Source organism: Lepisosteus platostomus, chromosome 5, assembly GCF_059453375.1.
Source record: "Lepisosteus platostomus isolate fLepPlt1 chromosome 5, fLepPlt1.hap1, whole genome shotgun sequence".
Classification (NCBI taxonomy): Eukaryota; Metazoa; Chordata; class Actinopteri; order Semionotiformes; family Lepisosteidae; genus Lepisosteus; species Lepisosteus platostomus.
In genome coordinates, this window is record NC_142615.1 from 25,409,770 (window position 1) to 25,427,566 (window position 17,797).

Below are 17,797 nucleotides of genomic sequence, written 5' to 3' on the forward strand. Positions count from 1 at the left end.
TTTCGGTTTGTGAAATGAAACACTAAATACAGTACTGTAAATACAAGTAATGGACATTTAAAATAACCACAGTACAGCTAGAAGAGTGAAAGATAAGAGACTATTTAGAATGACATTCACAATAGACTTAAGAACAGCACAACCGCCCGAAAAGGGACTTGAACCCTGGGCCCTCAGATTAAAAGTCTGATGCTCTACTGACTGAGCTATCCGGGCTCTGAAAGAATGTCGACACTGTCGGGATCCTCGCAAGTCACCTGTCTCTTGTGCCGAAGAGCAGTCATACCGGACCCGTCTGGAATGACCACTGACAGACTTTATCCAGAAGCGACGGCACCACTTCCAGTAGAATGAGTGAGAAATACAGCATGACATGGGTAGTTAAGGGGCTCCCACAATCCATCTTTCCTCACATTACTAATTTTTTTCAATAGCATTTTGACCTTTTTTCACATTCAGATTTTTTTCACATTTAATAAAATCTTTTAATCAACAACATTAAAAAGAAAACAAATGGAACATTTTTGGGAACAATAATTAAAAAAAAAAACTTTCAATGCCTTGGTTGTTTACGTGTGCACACCCTTTATAAAGGGAGTTGCAACAGTGCTGAAATGTAAAGAGCATTTCTGTAGAGAAAACAGCATTTTTTCTGCCTTGATGTTAAGCTTAGGGAACCTGTCTTTTAGAAATTCTATTTTATAACACCTTGCACAGCCTCCCGGCAGACTAACAAATATTTTTTTGGAGAAATTGGCTCACACACCGGAAGACACTATCGTTTATTTACGTTAGAGTATGTGAATAACAGTTTAACCGAAAAAGTTTGTAATTGTGATTTTGTTAAAATTCAATAAATCGTCTATCATCAGTAAGTAATTATTAAGAAAGTGTTTTCTTTCATAAACTATAAGACAATTTAGAGAGTTTATAGGTCATAAACGTCGGTTATGTTCTTTTAACTCTAGCATTCAGGATCCAAACCCAGGTGCGGACCGTTGTGTTTCTTGAATCTCTTGTAATCATCAAAAGTCGATATGTAGTCCTTCAGTACTTTCTCGAGTTGTGGCATGGATATTTTATACGATCAATACTTGTCATGCTCTTTTGCATTTTCATTAACAAACGGCAAAAGTTCAAAGTGTGTTTATGGCTGTGCTTCACATCTACACGAGAGCACTTGTAACAGTACAGGACACGCAGTGAGGAGTTCGTGAAGCTTTCAGTTTAGTGCGGAGATCAGAAGGAGGATTCGCTCGCTGAATGATCTCTCAAGAAATCCCGGGTGAGATTCAAGAGGTGTTTTCTGCAACAGCCACGGCAAGTGTGCAGCAATCTCTGGATTTCCTGAATTTGAACTAAATTATTAGGGTTAGGGTTAGTTCAAATAATTTAGGATTTAACAGAACTAAATGAGGTACATTTAAAACAGCAGCGCAACTCTGCAGCACGTCGAGTGTGCCTGCATTTAGTTGTGTAAACCTGGCTCTCTCTGAACACAATGAAAGAGTTCTCACTCAACAAAAGATTGCAATGTGAGTACTGTAATATAAAGCACCTGGAGATGCCAGGGATTGAACCAGGACCTCATACATGCGAAGCATGCGCTCTACCACTGAGCTACATCCCCGATGGCAAAGTAATGGAACAGACTTGTCCAGATGCTCACTGATCACAATCCACCACTCACGAAGAATGCCTGCAGTTTCCCACTTTCGCGTTTCCTCTACTACAGAGTAAATGCATGGGAATGAAGAAATAATCGCATTGAAGCTTCAAGAGACTGGGCACAAATTAATCTATTATTTTTGTATCCAGTCATACGTGCGACGGTGGTTAATTCCCAGACGGGGGAGTGCTTTTTTTCTACCTTCTTACTCGACTGTCTTTCAATTCTGTTTTATTTGAAAGCTTTTTGCATCTTTTAAGTGCTCTTGATTAAACTATGCATAGAAAAACAGCACTACTGATGATTTTCATGGACCGATGTACACTTGTTCTGTACAACTCGAGTGATAAAGCCCTGTCTGCAAATATTGTAGAAGAAAATAAAAGGGTGAAACAACGCCCCACCACAGGAATGGTAACAGGAAGGATCGTGTTCTTATTTGATAAGTCCTTTTGAGATGTCTTGTCAATGCACACAGGCGTTAGAGCTGAATAATTTACTTTTAGTGGTGTTTTTAAACAAAGATGGAACATGTTATTTCTATACCAGGAAGAAAGGAGCAGATTTTAACTTTAAGAGGCAAAAACGACACCTTATCAAAGCTAAAATTAATTAAAATGACTTCACAGCAAAAGAGTGGAGCCTTGAGTGAATAAGATTAGTTTTCATTGGACGTCTGTTTCTCCATAACTTTGTAGGTGAGAGAGAGGATTGTGACAATTTGCAGGTGCTTCTCGGAAGTGCGTTGGTGGTACAGGCGCCTTCCAAATAATTGAGTCGGGTTTGAATCCCAGCCAGTACAAACCCAAATCTTTTCAAGATAATTTGTTGTCCGCTAACACATCTTTTGAAAAACTACAACAGGTAACACCCCGTGTGAAACATCATGAACATCTGTTAAAGCCTGAGTTTTACATACTCTAACGTAAATAAACGTTAGTGTCTTCCGGTGTGTGAGCCAATTTCTCCAAAAAAATATTTGTTAGTCTGCCGGGAGGCTGTGCAAGGTGTTATAAAATAGAATTTCTAAAAGACAGGCTCCCTAAGCTTAACATCAAGGCAGAAAAAATGCTGTTTTCTCTACAGAAATGCTCTTTACATTTCAGCACTGTTGCAACTCCCTTTATAAAGGGTGTGCACACGTAAACAACCAAGGCATTGAAAGTTTTTTTTTTAATTATTGTTCCCAAAAATGTTCCATTTGTTTTCTTTTTAATGTTGTTGATTAAAAGATTTTATTAAATGTGAAAAAAAATCTGAATGTGAAAAAAGGTCAAAATGCTATTGAAAAAAATTAGTAATGTGAGGAAAGATGGATTGTGGGAGCCCCTTAACTACCCATGTCATGCTGTATTTCTCACTCATTCTACTGGAAGTGGTGCCGTCGCTTCTGGATAAAGTCTGTCAGTGGTCATTCCAGACGGGTCCGGTATGACTGCTCTTAGGCACAAGAGACAGGTGACTTGCGAGGATCCCGACAGTGTCGACTTTCTTTCAGAGCCCGGATAGCTCAGTCAGTAGAGCATCAGACTTTTAATCTGAGGGCCCAGGGTTCAAGTCCCTCTTCGGGCGGTTGTGCTGTTCTTAAGTCTATTGTGAATGTCATTCTAAATAGTCTCTTATCTTTCACTCTTCTAGCTGTACTGTGGTTATTTTAAATGTCCATTACTTGTATTTACAGTACTGTATTTAGTGTTTCATTTCACAAACCGAAAATGTTCAAGTAGATCTTGTCACTCTACTCCACGTAATCATCTAAATTAAATCACAGTAGAGTACAGAACACGCAGTGAGGAGCGCACACAGTGAGTACTCTTGAATACGACAAGAGGAAAGGAACACTGCACATCTGCAGAACATCACGTCCGAGTTTACAGTGAGAGCAGAGGTTGGAAGCGACGTAGTTTTTTAATACTCGCTCGCTGAACGATCTCTCAAGAAACCTCGGTGGAGATTTAACGGGTGTCTAATAATCACGTTCAAAAAGATGACGATAAGTTTTTTTTTTAACTAGGTAGCCTTAATGGCAACACGGTGTGAGTAGATCTTAAAGCAGCTACTGAGTACCCGTAATGGCAACACACTGCTTTGAGTTCGGCTTTTCTTATTTCTTCTGCAGAACCAGTGGTATCGGAATATACTGATCCGCATAAGAAGCGCTTTCGGGTTCTGATCATTTTTTTTGAGCGCTGCTCTAAGTACCACAGGCAAGATGGCTGGTGGTCTAAGGCGTTGCGTTCAGGTCGCAGTTAACCCTGGAGACGTTTGTTAAAATCTCACTTCTAATAAAGAGGTCTTTCTCGTTAGAGTAGAAACGATAGAAGCCTTAAGCGGGAAAAAAGTCACAACATCTCGCATTTCACGTGTTTAATGTTAACTGTCTCAGTGGTTGCCTCGGTGATTGATGGCTCTTCTCCCTCGCAGGGTGACGGCAAACTTCTTCAGAGAGGGAGTCTCCCACGCACGGCTTTTCTTTATCAAGAGCTGAGACAACAGAAACAGACTTCCAACTGACATGAATTACTTCTTGAGCGTTTATGACCGTCTTTAAAAGCTGAGAGCAAGTGAAAAAGTCTTTAGAAATGAGGAAATGACTGCTGACAGTAAACAGAGCTGACGCTCAGCTGCAGACAAGCGCTCCTCGTTAGTATAGTGCTGAGTACCCCCGCTTGTTGCGCGGGAGACTGGGGTACGTTTCTGTGACAGGGCGCTGGTTTAATTTTTTAACAACCTGAGTTCACTTAAAAAGTGTGTACTGTGTACTACGTTTCGGACTAGTTACGGCGGTAGAATATGGAGTTCATCTCCAGCTTTGAGCTCAACTGCAACAAGAAGTCATGCTTAATGTAGTATAGTGAGTAGACATCGCGAGACAACAGATTGAGAGAGTAGAAGGCGGGAATATATGGTGTAAGGGCGTGATCTGTGTAGTTAATAAAATAGTTAAACTAATATGAAAACGTCTCTTTATTAAGATACACAACATTTATGGCGACGAGAGATGAGTGGTTAACGGACTCAAAGCGAGCAGAACACGAACTTCTGAATTTTCGGACTTTTCGTTTAGCTTGCGCCATGGAAGATATGGCAGCCGCGCCGAGAAGCTTTGCTTATGCTCAGCTTTTTCCACCATTTCTACTGAACCTCGGAGCTCCGTATTTGTATACGGAATACAAGATATGGATGGAGTCGTACAGATTTTTTTAAATAGCCAGTGGATCTACAGAAGCTCAGGATGCCGTGAGACGGGCTACACTACTGCACTGTATCGGGGCTCCCGTGCAGCGGATTTTCGCCAACCTCCCTGGAGAAAAAGGTACATATGAACAGACTGTAGCTGCCTTAGACGCTTACTTTACACCGCGGAGAAAAGTGGTTTTGGAACGGCATAAATTTAGGCAGAGAACTTAGTCTCAGGACGAATCTGTTGTTGCTTTTGTGACTGCACTAAGAGAACTGGCTAAATCTTGTGACTTTGGAGTATTGGAAACTGACATGTTAAGAGATTAACTTGTGGAAAAATGTGCACATAAGAGACTATAAATTGCTGCAGGAGGAAGGGCTGACTTTAGAAAGAGCTCTTACAGTCGCTAGAATTCATGAAGCAGCTCAAGCAGAATCAAGAATGCTTTCTGACCACAGTGACAAAGTGACACTGAACGGGGCGCTCGCTCAAACTTTACAAACAAAAGCCGAGCAGCCGGACGCAGTCATGCTAGAGATATAGAAGAACAGGGGACGGCTGACATTACATGTTAAAGGTGCGGACTAACAATGCACAAAGCAGATGAATGCGGAGCGTGAACAGCAAAATGTCTACACTGTAAGAAAACAGGACATTATGCACACGTCTGCAGAACATCACGTCCGAGTTTAAGGACAGCAACATCAGAGATTGGAAGCTAGGAAGTTTCAGGTCTGTTTTTTTATTATAGGTTCAAGAAAGTCTGAATACCTTTGCAAGAAGTATTTCAGAATCCCACTCAAATCCAGTATGAATGCCGGATAAATCTACATTGTACAATTAGTATACTGTTTGTCCGTTGAATCAAACACGCCTTATGAAGCATTTCTAAAACAGGAGAGATCGTTATGGAATGGGTCTTCCTGTAAAAATAAAATGACTTCACTATAAGCAGAGGTGTGAAAGCCTGCTCTACAGAAGAACTATAGCCAGAGATGCCAAAGAGGTCGAGATTTCACCACGTGAGAGAAAGCATCTCAGAAAACGAAGTTGCGGTCAATTCCACGCGTTATAAAAACACTAGGTCAAACAACAAGAGCTGAAGAGCCGCTGTTGAGAGTAACGTGGCCGAGCGCTCTAAGGAGCTGGCTTAAACCTCCAGTCTCTTCAGGAGCATCTGTTGGAGTCGCACTGCTACAGCGTATCTCCTTGTTAAGTATCCCTTTTACTGTTGTTGCTGCCTCCAGGCGATGTAAACCAGATTCAGAAAAAAATAATTTGAACAACATTATTCCCATGCTTTCTCGAAGGTCCAGTGGCCAAGTGATAAGGTGTCGGTCTTGTAAACTGAAGATTGTGGTTTCAAACCCCACCCATGCCTGTTTCAAAGTCTTCAAAAAAACTTGCAATGTAGGAGTCTCAATAGTAAGAGAACATAACTGTCGCCAGTGATTAATATTCTTGCATATCCTGCCTTGTTTTTTAGTCGACAAAGCTTGTCTCTCTTCACACCTATCTTCCGAATGATCGCCTCAGCATTGGGAAGGAACGTGCGCTTGGTACAGCCCCCGACTCCATTGTCTGATCACAAACATATCGGGTGAGCTGTCAGTCCAGGTTGGAAGTAACGTTCGAAAGCACTAAAAATCTGACTTAGGAACAAGAAGACCATGTTTTATTAAACGAGTAAACGATAAAATAATATACTGCCTGCAAGACTATGTCAAGTTCAAGTTCAAGTCCAAGTTTATTGTCATTATACTCATACACAGGTATATGGTATAACGAAATGCTATTTAGCTAGCTCTCGGACATAAGTAGTACAAGAAAAAAACACAACAACAATACAATTGTATAACAAAAGAAAGACAGAGACAACAGCCGATGTGCAAAAAAAAAACAATGGGCAGTGTGCAAAACAACAAAAAGGTAACAGGTTATGTGCAAAAACATGCATCAAAAGAATGGAATAAAGGGATAGAAATGATGGGGAGTGAGCTTTTTGACATGTAAGGTAGAGGTAGATTTTCAATGTGTGTTTGGGTTTTTGGTAAGAAAGAAGGCACTGTGAGGTTCAGGTCATAGGTGAGAGGTGAGGAGAGAGTGAGAGAAGCTGGGAGTTTAATAGTTTGATAGTGCGGGGATAAAAACTGTTTCTGAGTCTGGTAGTCCGGACCCGAATGCTCCGGTACCGTTTTCCATGTCATGCTAAACGCCACAAATTGTGTTCGTCCAGTCGTATATATCGTCCTAAAGTTACGGAAAATCGCATGCGACTGGTGCAATCAGCACACATTTTTTCAGGATAGTCGAGCAGTTTAAAACAGCAAATTCACAGCTTCTTATAAGCTTTGTGTTTCGCTCTCCAAATAGAGGCACGGGTTCAAATCCCACTCCTGACAGTCAGGTGTTTTACCCTGTCTTTTTTACCTGCCTTTACACTGTTTCAGTCTTGTTGTGCTCGCTGACAATCACAGTACGAGGAAAACGGAGACACTGCTTAGCAAAAACAGAACGGACAGAAAAAAGCTTTGTAAACACGTGAATGTGATTAGCAGCAGTAAGGTATGCATTCAAATGTTTAAGGCAGAAGAAAGGTGCAGCACAATGCAATTTGTGAGAATTCGCGGGTTTTTATGCTGCTTGGACTTCTTTCAAGCCTATGAAGTGACCCCCGTTTTATTTTCATTTTCAAACTTCAGAACCGAATAACAAAGAGGTTTCATGTGTGACAGCATTCCGTTGCAAATACCGTTTCCACGATGTATTCAGCGACGGGAATGAAATATTTTAGTGCTGGCTCAAATGCGAGGAATTTCAGAAAAACCTGGAAAAGCAACGCTTGCAGTAAACGACAAATTTAAAGCGTGTAGTCAGCATGAACAGAACAACGCAATGCTCTGTAAAAACGATCTGAAGCCGCAATTACTCTTTTATCTCAGGCAGTTCATTCCCATACGATGTTTCCGCAGAATAAATGAAATGCCGAACTCCAAACATGTTGTTGCCATTATTGTTACTCCTGCTGCTGTAGTTTTAAGCTTTAATCAGTGGGTATGTAATGTTGTAAAGGGGCTGGACTACTTTGTTCAGTCCAAATTCCATTATGTGAATTTATGCTTTTTTAATATAAGTATTAACAACACAATGCGTGCTCAAAAACCGTTACTCATTAGCTTAAGAAGCGGCAGTGTTTAGACAAAGTGTGGTATTCGAATAGTAAATGCTGAAGTGTTTAATACTTGCTTGTGAGCCTTAGATAAATTGCCTGCTGCAATTTCAGCAAGCGGAGTTCTGCTCAGCTGCCTGTAGTACACATTGCTGATTCCTTTTGTGAGGGCACGGGCAATCTTTCAACGATAAGGCTGACGTGCCTGTCGAAATTTTGTTTCCCTTTCACTGTGTTGTATTTTTCCTACTCGAACAACATCAATTGTGATGTCATCATTGCCCATTGGTTTGTGTCTTGTTATCATTATGTATTTTACATTACAGGAACTGAAGGTACTGAAGGTAGGAACTGAAAGTACAGACTGCTTTAATCATCAGAAAGTTTTTTTTTTCTGCTGTTCTCTTTCCTGATGTATTGGTATTTGAAGGCTATTGGGTAGCAATGATTTATCTTCCTGACCTCGCTATATAACATATGGGTCCATGGTCATCTTAGTTTAGATGTACCTTTTAGAGGTGGTATTTTTCTCCATCGTTCAGCCTTCAGACATACTTGGAAAGTGTTAGGCACAGACAATCTTTCTTAATCCCCTTTTATCCTGAGGTGACGTCCCAGGCACGCTTGCCCCCTGGGAATATTCACTGTGCTCTTCAGGCTTTTTTTCTGATTCTACACAGATTTTTTCTCCTTCAAACATGTCACCACTGTCTGTGCTGCCGTGTGCAGCCCATGCATCTTCTGTATCTTCTGATGAACTTCTGAGCTCTGTGTTGCCTTCCAAACTATGTCCCTCACTTTGACTTGAAATATTGACTATAGATTGTGTACTGTCATCTGGTTTGGAATCCTTACCAATACTCACCTCCTTCTGCGCCCTAAGCACTTGGATTCTTACTTTTTTTCTATCTTCATGCCAAATCACTGATAACCATTTCCTGTTGCTGGAGCAATCCTCTCCAAGGACTCTGTTTGACAGTGTTGACCACATATTGTCATGCCACCTAATTTTTTTTCTAGCTTAGAAAACTTCAGAAATTCTTTGATCTCATTCCCTACTTCACCAGCCCTTGACCACAGGTCTGGCCTCCTACTCCTCTGTCCTCCTTTAACATGTGGCATTGCCAAAAATCTGAAAAATAGGGAACACATCTGAATGAAGTGGAAACATAATTGAAATTCAACTCCCAATGGATGTTAATAGTGTAGGAGTGCAACAGATGTACAAGCCATTAAATGTTCTTATTTCTGTGTTTAATTTTTGAGGGACCCTATATTTTGATATAGCATCAATCACAAAACAGCATTCTGTCACTGTCACGACCACCAGCCAGGGGAGATCAACTCACAAAAGAACTAACCAGTACCAGCAGCGGGTTAATAATAACATTTGTTAATCCACCAGCAAAGCACTGTTTTAACCATTCAAACCCGCTTCCCGCTACTCGGTATTGAGTCTTCTCTTTGAGAGCTCTACCTCGCGTTTACTCTGAATCTCGCTTACTGGTTACTGAACTCCCTTTTGCCTCTCGACCTTGGACCTTACCTTCTGTTTTGAATTGTTTGCTTCTCTCTGTACTTCCAGTATTTCGATCTACCTTTCACCTAACAATCTCGTTCTGGATTGTTCGCCTGTCTCAATAACTACTTGCTCCTGCATCTGCACAGGATCTGCATACCTTTTCACTGAGGATTTCTGACAGTCACAGCCACATAAAAAACTAGAAAAGAAGTATGTGTTTCTTAAAAAAAATACCCCAAATTGTTTTTGTTTTTTAAAAGTCAACATATCTGGGTTGTGTTTGCAAGATTTTTTAAAATTGGAAAGTTTGTGTGGGTATGATTGTAAAAAATCAAATCATAACTGAAGAAGGCTCCATGCTCAAAACATTGTGTTTTCTTCTTCTCTTTTCAGCATGGAATAAACCTATTACTTTTTCCTTGGAGATTACCATGTGCCAATACGATAAGATCACTGTATTGACCATATACAATTTCTTGCATTAGAAATTCCTATTTTGCATATCCCAGCTTGCTCTCCTTGAGACACACATACAGGGAGAGAAGCTGGGGGTCAGAGCGCAGGGTCAGCCATTTATACGGCACCCCTGCAGCAGATGGGGTTAAGGGCCTTGTTCAGGAGCCCAATGGAGTAGGATTCCTCTGCCGACCGTGGGATGTTAACCAGCAACCTTCCAGCCACAGGTGCAGATCCTTAGCCACAGAGCCGCCGCTCTGCCAAATGTGCCAATTCTTTAAAAGCAGTCCAAAAAAATGCAAATTTATTTTTAAAAATAGCTGTTGTACAGAACATCAGTGGCTATTGAAGAGTACATACAAGCACAGAGACAAGTTAATAAACTTGGAATGACTACTTACAGCTCTGGAAAGACCGAAGATATTGTTTCCGGTTGTTAAGGAACAAGTAATAGGTTTATTCCATGCTGAAAAAAAAGAAGAGAGAAAACAATGTTTCGGCCGTGGAGCCTCATTCAGGTGTGAGAGAGAGAAGGCAGTAGGCAAAGGTAATGTAGTGGGAGAACAAAGGCTGGGAGGGAGGAGGGGTGAGAGGCGGGAGCAGGGGACAGAAAGAGAGGCCAATCAAGAGGTGTGAAGTCAGAATAGGTGTTGAGAGGTGTGAAATGAAACTTCCAATGAATGGAGAAAATTTAGTAGAATAGTAGTCTTTCGTTTAGAGAAGGGGTAAGGTGTGATCCTAGCTGCAGGATATGTTTGGTTTTGGTATTCTTTCTAATGTATGAGTTCAGAAAACCATCTTTGAGAACACAGATGGAGAGATTAGAGTGGTCATGGCCATCAGAGGTGAAATGAGAAACAGTGGAGAGATCTTTAATCTTCATAGCCCTGACATGTTCTCTGAAGCGGTCTCCAAGTCTCCTTCCTGTTTCTCCAATATAGAGAGAAACTGGGCATTTACGCAAGAGATACAGTAAATAAGGTTGCTGGAGGTACAAGATGCCATCTGGGTGATCCAGAATTGTCCTGAGGGGCCTTGAATGAGTGTGGTGTTGGATGTGTACTTGCAGGCGATACAGCGAGCTCTGTTGCAAGGGAAAGTACCTGGTGTGGATGGTTGCTGAGGGCGGTCAAGGGAGCTGTGAACAAGAAGGTTGTGCAGATTAGGTGACTGGTGATATGAGATGATGGGGCGGTCAGAAAAGAGGGCCCCAACAGAGGGATCATCCTGTAGGATGGAAAAGTTGTCGTTAACAGTCCTGGGGATAGGAAGTGTGTTAGGGAAGCACCAAAGGAATGCGGTTGTTACGGTGGGAGTTCCTGATTGGGTTGATGGTCCGAGGGGTGTTTTTGGCTCGGGCAAGGGCCCTGTCAATAACACTGCTGGGGTATCCTCTGTTGATGAAAAAGGAGTTCATTTTGAGGGTTTGGTTCTGGAATTCGATGTCGTCGCTGCATATTTGTTGTAGCCGAAGGAACTGTGAAAAAGGGAGAGATTTTTAGTATGTTTGGGGTGAAATGAGCTATACAAGATATCTGTGTGAATCTGTGGGTTTGTAATAAACAGAAGTGGAGAGTCTGTGGTAGTTGATGGAGAAGTTGATGTCCAGAAACTGAAGAGTAGTTGAAGATATGTTAACTATATATTTGAGGTACAGGTGGAAGTTGGTGTAATGGTGCAGGAAGCACTTAAGCTGATCGTTGGAGCATGTGGCGGCACTGACGCAGTCATCAATACATCGCTTGTAGAGGTCAGGGACATAGCCAGTGTAGGAAGCGAAGAAGCGTTCTTCTACCCAGCCAACAAAGATATTGGCATAGCTGGGTCCCATTCTGGTGCCCATGGCAACTCCACTCACCTGTTGGTAAAAAAGATTATTGAAGGAGAATGCGTTCAGTCTGAGAACCAGTGTTTCTGGTTGTTGTCCTTTAATTGATCTGGCACCAAAACATTAATCCTAAACAGTCAAACAGGTCCATGTGATGAAAACCCTTATGCTCTTTAATGTTTTTTTATGCACTAATTTCCCCCCCTCCCACTCATCAGCTTTTGGATGAGAGATTCTGACCACTATATAAGATCAGAAGCAATAGAAGAAACGGGCTTCTTTTCTGCTTATTTAACACACTCCTAATGCAAACAACACATTACGAGTACAATGGAAAGTTTGCACCAAATGGGATCAAGCAATTTAAAACATATGTTCAGGGTACAGGAAAGTTGTTATAGAGATGAATGGTATTCATGAACAAATAATGTTGCAAAAAACTTTGCCAAAAGTCACAACCCATTTAACATTCATCAGACAGGTTAATCAGTTGGATATCTCTTAGGTTCTAAATGCACTTAACGGCTGTATAATGCAAGCAAAAGAGTAAAAAGAACAGTAGTGAACTACATTTCTTACAATAATAAACAGCCATTTGATCTTGCGAATGATCTATCATACACCCTTGAAATGATGTTAAAGATTTGCAAGTTTGCACAGCTTGTAGTCTTTCTAACTCCATGAGACACACAGACAGGGAGAGAAGCTGGGGGTCAGAGCGCAGGCCGCTGTGCTCTTGTGCCAAACAGGTCATACAAAGACTGCCATTCCTTATATCTTTCCCTGAACCTGTGTGTCACTTCCTCACCTTCCAGAAGCAAAATATCGAGCTTCCACACACCCTTCCCCACAGTAACAGCTGTTGGAATAGAAATTGTACATGACAGCAGACAATGGTCAGAGAAAAAAAAACAGGGGTTAGGCCTGCGGTCGTGCAAGTAAAATCATGTATCAAAACAAAATGCGTGAGCCTTGGGTCCCATTAGACTAGTCCCATGTGAAACCTGCCCTCCCCTGACTATGAAGTTTGAAGCCATCTTTCAGTTTAAAATCTTTACATAATGTTTGCAATAATATTGATGATTTATCAAATTGGACCCGTCTCTCGCCCCTCATTCTGCCTTCTCTTTCTAAAAGAGAATTAAAATCCCCAGCTAAAACCACTGGTTCCCATCCCAATCAATATACTCAGTTCCTGAATTAGGACATATCTGTCATGTGAGCAACTCAGACAATATATATTTAAGAGTTTAAATTAGACATTCATGAAACCCAGATACACCACCAGTGCTCTCCCTGGTTTCACTACAAGGTGCTGACGTACCTCTACCATCTTATTTTTAATTAGAACAGCTATACCATCAGATTTATTTTCTTTGGACCCACTCCAGATTGATGGGCCCAATGTCCCCAGTTCTTCCATATCCTTATGGCAGTTTTTAAAGGGTAACCCACACTCCTGTAACAACACAATATCAGCATTTACCTTCCTCACAAAAGATAGTATATTCCTTGCCCTTAACTTGGAGCGAATGCTTCTCACATTTATGGACACAATATTAAGAGCCATACTTAAGTAGGACCAGGGGAGACTTAAAGCTCTGGCTACAATCATTCAGTAGGTGACACCTACTATACAGGCCTCCCCCCCTTTTGTTTTAATTGTCTCCTCCTCCACCACCCCCACAATCCATAGGATATATCTCCACCTGCCTTCCTTGAGTCTCTGGTTCTAAAGCTTGGTAAGTAAGATCACATATATTGGAGACATCTAAACCCATGGGAGAACCTACCTGAGGACTCGGAAAATGATCTTCCCTCACTCTTCTGCTCAGAGTTAAATCATTTTCTAAATCTAATGTCTCTTTTAGACTGCACCCTCTGTTCTGTACATTTCATTTGAAAAACAGAACACAAGGCCTCTATTTTCACCTAATCCAATCAAAGAAGGAATGTGTTTAAATCCACCATAACCATTTTTTGTCTTCATGCAATGAAACAGGTACTCTCCATGCACAGTTCCAGATGCCATCATCATCCAAGACTTTCTGAAGCTCACCTTTCACTAAACAATACTTAGACAACCATGTCACAACATCTTCCTTCATCACCATCTCATTAAACATGCGAACAATCACAGTCCTATTAATTAATAATAATTGCTTACACTTATACAGTGCTTTTCTGGACACTCCACTCAAAGCGCTTTACAGTTAATGGGGACTCCCCTCCACCACCACCAATGTGCAGCATCCACCTGGATGATGCGACGGCAGCCATAGTGCGCCAGAACGCTCACCACACATCAGCTCTCAGTGGGGAGGAAAGCAGAGTAATGTAGCCAATTCATAGGGGGGGATTATTAGGAGGCCATGATTGGTGAGGGCCAATTGGAAATTTGGCCAGGACACCGGGGTTACACCCCTACTCTTTTCGAGAAACGCCCTGGGATTTTTAATGACCACAGAGAGTCAGGACCTCGGTTTTACATCTCATCCGAAGGACGGCGCCTGTTTACAGTCCAGTGTCCCCGTCACTATACTGGGGCATTAGGACCCACACAGACCACAGGGTGAGTGCCCCCTGCTGGCCCCACTAACACCTCTTCCAGCAGCAACCTTGGTTTTTCCCAGGAGGTCTCCCATCCAGGTACTGACCAGGCTCACACCACATTAGAAAGATCCATCAGCTTCTGCCATTCAAACATTCTAATCAGGCCCACATCTTTTTTTCTACTCTATTTTTATCCAAAATTGTTCCAGTAACTTCGCCGATTGAAACTAATGTCAAAACCAATTCCCTTCAGCAAAGTGATTAAGCATTTGACATCTAATGCCTTAATCCTTTCTCTAACACCTTCCTTGAAAAGTCCAACCGTGAAATATCACCCGAGTGAGCCAAACCCTCACCACCCTTATACACCAAAAGTGAGCAAAAGTAACGGTGCATGCCGACTCTACAGGCCGCCATGGCCGTTACAAATGTGTCAAAAGCAAACTTAACCTAAACCGAAACCTCTGCTGTGCACCAAACCCACCAAAACCCTATTCCCTTAATCTTACACTTATACAAAAACTCCACTCTCGACTTCTGGGTTTAACCCTTTACATCTCGAACACTGGTTAGAGACTCAGTGTGTCCCAGGCTCAGCGGTTATATAGGACAGGACTCGGTGAGCTGCAGGTGAAACTCGTTGTTCTGTGCTCCCCGTGCGGAATGCGCGTCTCCTCCCTCCAGACTCATCAAACCGCCTTCATACTCTACAGCGGGAAAAAAAAACTCCCTTTACTGTCTTCATACAGTACATCCCTCTTAAATCCCAGAAACACAGAAACTCCAGGGCGTTTCTGTGAGTCAGTACTAGGTTTCTCTGTTCGAGGTTACAAGCAGAAACAATAAAAGCGCTGAAAGCAGGAAGTTATTTCTCCTCATAGGCATAAATGTGTAAAAATAAATGTTCTGATTCCTAAAACCTAATAAAATCCATGTAAGTCTCCTTTTCATCCCTAATGCATATAACTGAATAGAAACCAGTCAAGTTCAGCTACTTTTCTGATGTATATGAATACACTAGTTCTGGTGCAGCTCTTACAACAAAGATACTTAAGAACTTTTTTTTCATACGAGCTCTTGCCTTTTTTAAATTGAATATTTTTTCATTTCAGTAAATCACACGAAACACCAGCAACACTCATTGTAAGCATCTGACCAATCACATTCCTGAATTTTAAACCCATTTAGTATTTATTTTTAACTTGTTTTATTTTTTTTAAATTTCAAAACCTGTTTTAAGTATTCTTGCCATTTTTAGCATATTGTAAGTGGATTTTTTCAAATATTTTATTTTTTAAATCAGATCAACCCATTGTAAGTTCCCATTGATAATTCCTGAGCTTTATAACTGTGTATTATTTCTTTTTACCTTTTTTAATTTTTTTATTATTTTACAGAGCTTTTTAATATATTGTGAGAATTTTAGTGTCATTTTAAAATAGGACTATCAATGCTCCTGACTTTTAAACCTGTATTTATTCTGACATTATTCTCTCCACCTGCAGATGAGGGAGGTATTTGATTTTAAATTTGTTGATTTGGGGGGAAAATGTACATTCATTTCCTTGTATGTATCACCAGTGGGAAACTTTTTTTGGATGAATTGCATTTTTGGATGAATTGCAATCTTTACTTCAAGGCCTTCAGGCTGATATAGAAATGACGGGAGATTTAAATGACACATTTGATAAATCAGACAGGAACAGCATAACATCTAAAATGGCAGAACCCTCTAAAGTACTGAAAAAATTCCGGCACATTCATAATAAATACAATTTATTTAATTTAAAGCATAAAATTTGCTTTAAAAAGAAAACCACAATTTGTACGATATCATATTTCAATATCGACCTTCAGATGAAGAATTTGAGGATTTGAATATCATTGAAGAGTACATCGATTTTGGGACAATGTTTGCATCTGAATAATCCTTCCTCCTGGAGAGAAGGAAAAAAAAGTTTTGAGTCTCAGTCTTCAGGATCCCCCCCAAAAAACATGCAAATTTGTTTCTGATGTATTTTGGATAAAGATATAACTCTCATAGAAGATACATTTTATCAGTTGAATGCAGTCGATACTTTCGACTTTTTATATGATGATAGGACCTACATTTAGGGCTCAGTACTGATAACACTGCTGCTATTGATGGAGTAGAAATAACTGATGTACTGGCAGTTTTTTTTCTGAGGCAAGAGGTCCTAGAACACCTCCTATAAAAATGTTAAGATTCAGAGCAAGAAATATTTTTCCACCTCACCTAATGCTATTGCATTAACGAGGCTGAAGTTGGCTTCTTATTCGCCAGCTGCTGCTTTGTGTTTTTCGTTCCATCTTAAATGCTACTGGTGTCATGTTATGTCGTCTTTCGCCTGTAGATGGCTCTCTACAGTCATTTTTAAAAATACTTATCCGGATGTATTATTGTACATTTCCTCAGTAAAGGGGAATATGTAAGTAGAGACTGTCCAAATTGCATTTTTGTATGAAACACATTTCAGAAACACAACTCACAATAAAACAAACTGGCATGTTATACCACGAGTAAATAAGACAAAGGCAAAACGTAAATTCACTGGCACTTCCTGCATATTTTCCACGACCTTGCCTTCTGATCATAAAAAGTCTCAAACTCTTGCATTTTACAAGAAATTTTAATATAGCAGTTTTAAATGGGACATTTAGAACATGGCATATGAGACTATATGGTTAACTGAGGATGAGCAGAGGGTGATCGAACCTACCTCCTGGTTATAAAAATGTCTAAAAATTCTGACACAGATGTGTGATAGACAATGGAAAAGACTATCAAAATCCTGAACTTCAGGACATTGTACTGTACCGTTTTTTTAAATACGACCCTCTGAACATGGCACGAGAGAATACATTGTCAAATGGTAAATGCAATGTTTGCTATATTTCTAGGGCCCTCCCTCCTGATTTTAAAATCATCTCATATTTCTGACATCAAGGTGTGAGACACAATATAACAGACTGTCAAAATCCTGAACTTCAGGACATTTTATGATACCATTTTAAAAATATGACCCTCTGAGCATGGCATGTGAGAAAATGGCATGTGAGAATGCATTGGGAAAAGGTGAATGCAATTTCTGCTGAATTGCTATTGCCCTCCCTCCTGATTACAAACTCGTCTCACAATTCTGAGACTGAGGTGTGAGACACAATGTAACAGACACTATTAAATTTTGAAGTACAAGAGATTATACTGTTACGTTTTTTTTTAATATTGACCCTCTGGCATGTGAGGACTTGTAGTCAACAAAGTAGCACACATTCTGCCAATTTGCTTTGTCCCTCCTTCCTCGATACCAAAACATCTTAGTATACCGACACTAAGGTAAATGTCTCTAAATCCAGAAGTTAAGTTGTCAAAGTATATCGGAGTCAACCGATAC

General features: G+C 40.7%; 1 non-coding gene across 1 annotated transcript; it reads right to left on the bottom strand.

Moving 5' to 3' along the window:
* Positions 1-1,559: 1,559 nt before the first annotated feature.
* On the bottom strand, positions 1,560-1,630 carry trnaa-cgc (transfer RNA alanine (anticodon CGC)). The gene has a single exon. It is a non-coding gene; the product is annotated as a tRNA-Ala (tRNA).
* Between the last annotated feature and the right edge of the window lie 16,167 nt (positions 1,631-17,797).